Consider the following 4597-nt stretch of genomic DNA (forward strand, 5'->3'; position numbering starts at 1 on the left):
GATGTATTCTGATATTAACTATATTATCCCCCTGTCCCACCTGTTTACACTCCTCTCCTGTGTTTCCCCTCACACCGTATCTTGCGTTCTCATTGGCTGTTCGACATAGCACTCACTGCCAGTCGGGCAACTGAGATCAGATATCTGACATGCTAGAAATCTCGATCTGGTCGCCGAGCGCTCGGCGAGCCGGTCGGATCGAGTTGTTGAGTAGTTCACACAGCGATTAAGAGCCAAGTTTTGATCGCCGAGCAAACGGCGAGTTGCTCCCGAGCCGGCAAATCTTGCGCCGACCAGTCGCCGAGCGAAAATCAGGGCAAAAATCGTGTAGTGTGAACTAGGTATAACTGAACTACTTTATCTTATCAGACGACACTGTGCCACTTGATGTCTCATTCTGGACTGATGCCACCTGCCAGGAAAGATGCACCTGCACCCGGTCGGGCCTCCAGTGCAGCTCAGCGCCGTGCAGCTTCTCTCAAGCCTGCCGTCCTAATGCTCTTCAGTATAGCTGCCAAAATATCCCACGCCAAGCCTGCACCGTATCTGGTGACCCTCACTACTACACCTTTGATGGTCAAATCATTCACTTTCAAGGAACCTGCACCTACGTCCTCTCTGAGGTTCACTTCCCCAAAGTGTTTTCATTACACAACCTCAAATCACAAAATGTTGGGACAGTATGGAAAATTAAAATAAAATAATAAAAACACAGAGTTTTTTACATTGACTTTTATTTGATGTCAGACAGGATGAACCTGAGATATTTCATCTTTTATCTGCTCAACTTCATTTCATTTATTAATAAACATCCATTCCTGCATTTCAGATCTGCAACACATTCCAAAAAAAGTTGGGATGGGGGCAATTTAGGGCGAGTAATGAGGTGAAAACCCTAAATAATGATGTGATGTTAAACAGGTGATGTGAACAGGTGATTGTGATCATGGTTTGGTACAAAAGCAGCATCCAGGAAAGGCTGAGAGTCTCTGATGAGTAAAGATGATCAGAGGATCCAGTTTGTCCACAAATGTGTGAGAAAATGATTGAAATGTTCAAAAACAATTAACCTCAAAGAAAGATTGGAAGGGATTTGCATGTTCTCCCTCTACAGTGCAGAATATCATTAAACCATTTAAAGAATCAGGAGGAATTTTAGTGTATAAAGGCCAAAAGTACAAGCTTAATCTGAACGCTCGTGATCTTCCATCCCTCAGACGGCATCAGGAACCTCCACTCAGCACTAGCTGATATAACCACATGGGTGAGGGATTAGTTCATCAAACCTTTATCAAGCTCTACAATACAGAGTTACTGCACAAATCATACTTAACACTTTACTGTGTAAAAAAGAAGCCTTATGTTAACCATGTCCAGAAGCGGCGTCGACTTCTCTGGGCTCGGAGGCATCTAGGATGGACCATCACACAGTGGAAACGTGTATTGTGGTCAGATGAATCATTCCAGCTCTTTCTAGGTCAGTGTCCTTGCTAAAAGTCATTTACACTCTGTGATGCGGCATTAATGCAGAAAAGTACATTGAGATCTTAGAGCAACATGTGCTGCCTTCAAGACGTCATCTTTTCCAGGGATGTCCAGCATTTTCCACCTGCTGCACACATTACAAAGACGTGGCTGCAGAAGAAGATGGTACTGGTTCTGGACTGGCCTTCTGCACGTCTTAAGATGTGTTTGCAGGAAGAACAAGACAAAAAAGCTGAAACACTAAATCACTTGCTCTCCTCGGTGCCAAAATGTCTTTTAAGTGGAACATTACAAAGTGGTAAATGCTTTACTGTCCTAACTTTTTTTGGAATGTGTTGCAGGCCTCAAATTGAGAAATGGATGTTTATTAATAAATGAAAGGAAGTTGAGCAGATAAAAGATGAAATATCTCAGGTTCATCCTGTCTGACATCAAATAAAAGTCAAAGTTGTTAGAAACGTTTTTTTTTTATTCTTTGCATTTTTCATACTGTCCTAACTTTATCTAATTTGGGGTTATGGACTTATTATGGTTTTACATTTTCCAGTTATGAAAAAAGATGATTTGAAATACCTGTCTCTTCAGGCTTGTGGTGTTGGACTGCCGTACTATCGCATTGAAGGAAAGAACGAACTTTGGGGTAGCACAGATGTGTCATGGACACGCCTGGTCAGAGTATTTGTCTACAATGAAGTACTGGAACTGGTACGAGAACATTCCCATGAGGCCATGGTTAGTATCCCTTCACTTCTTTAGTGAATATGATCTGTTTTGTATCCTTCTGATTCATGAATCTGTAATATGTCATATCTCTTCTCAGGTGAACGGGACCTTCACAGCAACACCATTCAGCCTCCACGGCGGCGCCATTCAAGTCTATCAGTCGGGTTTCTCTGTGGTCATCAGTACAGATTTCGGCCTGGTTGTTAAATATGATGCCAATTACTATGTGACCATCGGTGTGCCTTATGAATACCAAAATGGCACATGTGGCCTGTGTGGCAACTTCAACTACCGCTCAGAAGATGACTTCCGCACACCTTCAGGAGAGATCTTGAACTCAGATGTGGAGTTTGCAAACTCCTGGAAGGTAGATGGGGACACAGACGAAACCTGTCAGACTCCACAGTGCTCGGGTCTGGATTGTGTCTGTACCATAGATCAGAGAAACCTTTATAGTAATGCAGGCAGTTGTGGCATCCTAGGGGATGCTAGTGGTCCATTTGCCAACTGCCACTCAGTGGTGTCACCCTGGATCTTCATGGAGAACTGTGTCTATGATCTGTGTGTGACTGGCAGACACCAGCAAACCTTGTGCCAGGCACTCAATGTGTATGCAGCCCAATGTCAGCAGCATGGCATACAGCTTGGTCACTGGAGGAGAGAAGGTTTCTGTGGTAAGCATCATACCTGCTTCTCTTTTCTGTTATAACCATACATTCTTGTAGCAAAAACCCTTACTATACTTTTTACCTACCATTACACCTCCAGAAATCCCATGCCCTGCAAACAGTCACTTTCAGTCCCAGGGAACGAGCTGCCCAGCAACCTGCAGTGACCCTTCTGCACCTGTCAACTGCCCCCTGCAAAATCAGGAGAGCTGCATCTGTGATCCAGGATATGTTCTCAGTGCTGGAGAGTGTGTTCCACAAAGCAGCTGTGGCTGCACATTTGAAGGTCTCTACTATGCTGATGGTCAGTCAGTGGTTTTAGACGAGGACTGTGGCAGACAATGCACTTGCAGCAACATGGTAATGAGCTGCCAACCCTACCAGTGTGGTCCACAGGAAATGTGTGGTCTCCATAATGGTGTAAGAGGCTGCAGACCCATCGGTTATTCCACCTGTTTGGTTGAAGGACTAGGCACATATCACACCTTTGATGAACGAATGTTCAGTTATCCAGGAGCCTGTGAACTTATCCTGGCAAGGGTAATGGGACCAGCGTCACAACCTCATTTTGTAGTGACAGTGCAGAAGGTGGCCACGGTCTCTCAGGACTTTTCTAGGGTGCTGAGGTTCGAGGCACAGGGATCTCAGGTCTCTGTAGAGATGAAAGAAGGAGGAAAGGCACAGGTAGGCTTGTCCATGTTTAAATTATATTAAAACTATATGTTTATTTAGGCATACTGAAAAAAAACCCATATCTTGATAAAATTCTTTGTGACCTTTAGGTTGATGGTCAGGAGGTTGCACTTCCATTCAGTGTTGGCTCAGGCCAAATCCTCATCTACCACAGCAGTGTGAAGGGCGTCATTATCGAAACATCATTTGGGGTGACCGTGAGAGCTGACTGGCCACATCTAATCCGAATCACTGCACCCACCACCTACACTGGGATTCTTGGTGGTCTTTGTGGCAATCTGAATGGAAACCCTGAAGACGAGTTCTACAGCCCAGTTGGAGAATTTCAGAATGATACACAACAGTTTGGGGACAGCTGGCGAGATGGGTCACTTTCAGCCCACTGTGTGGAGTCAGAAAATAACTGGGAGCAGGGATATTATCAGAATAGCAGCCAGTTCGACCAGCACTGCAGCATCTTGGCTTCACCCGATGGACCCTTTGCTCAGTGTCACAGCAGTCTGGAGACACAGGACTGGATTGAGGAGTGCACCCATTATTTGGAACAGACAGGGGGTGCTCGAGAGGCCCTGTGTGAAGCCTTGAGGGGTTATGCTGTACTTTGCCAGCAAAGTGGTATCAGTGTAGGAGAATGGAGAAACATCACTAACTGTGGTGAGTACTACAAGATTTAGCTCAGACACATTTATTCATGACTTTATTTTGGCTTAGATAGTTCACTAATGATCTTTTATTCCTCTATTAAAGAATTCCCCTGCCCTGCAAATAGCCACTATGAGGTGTGTGGTACATCCTGCCCTGCAACTTGCCCCAGTCTATCTTTCCCTTTTCTGTGCACCCAACATTGCCAGGAAGGATGCCAGTGTGATAATGGTCTGCTGCTTAGTGAAGACCAGTGTGTTCCTCCAGTGGGCTGTGGATGCCTTTACGAAGGTCGCTACAGGCAAGGTGGGGAGCGCTTCTGGTCGGGAGAACAGTGCCAGTCCTTCTGCGAGTGTAGTGGTACCACAGGTTACGTCAGCTGTAGC

This window comes from Trichomycterus rosablanca, chromosome 2, assembly GCF_030014385.1.
Source record: "Trichomycterus rosablanca isolate fTriRos1 chromosome 2, fTriRos1.hap1, whole genome shotgun sequence".
NCBI classification, from domain to species: domain Eukaryota; kingdom Metazoa; phylum Chordata; class Actinopteri; order Siluriformes; family Trichomycteridae; genus Trichomycterus; species Trichomycterus rosablanca.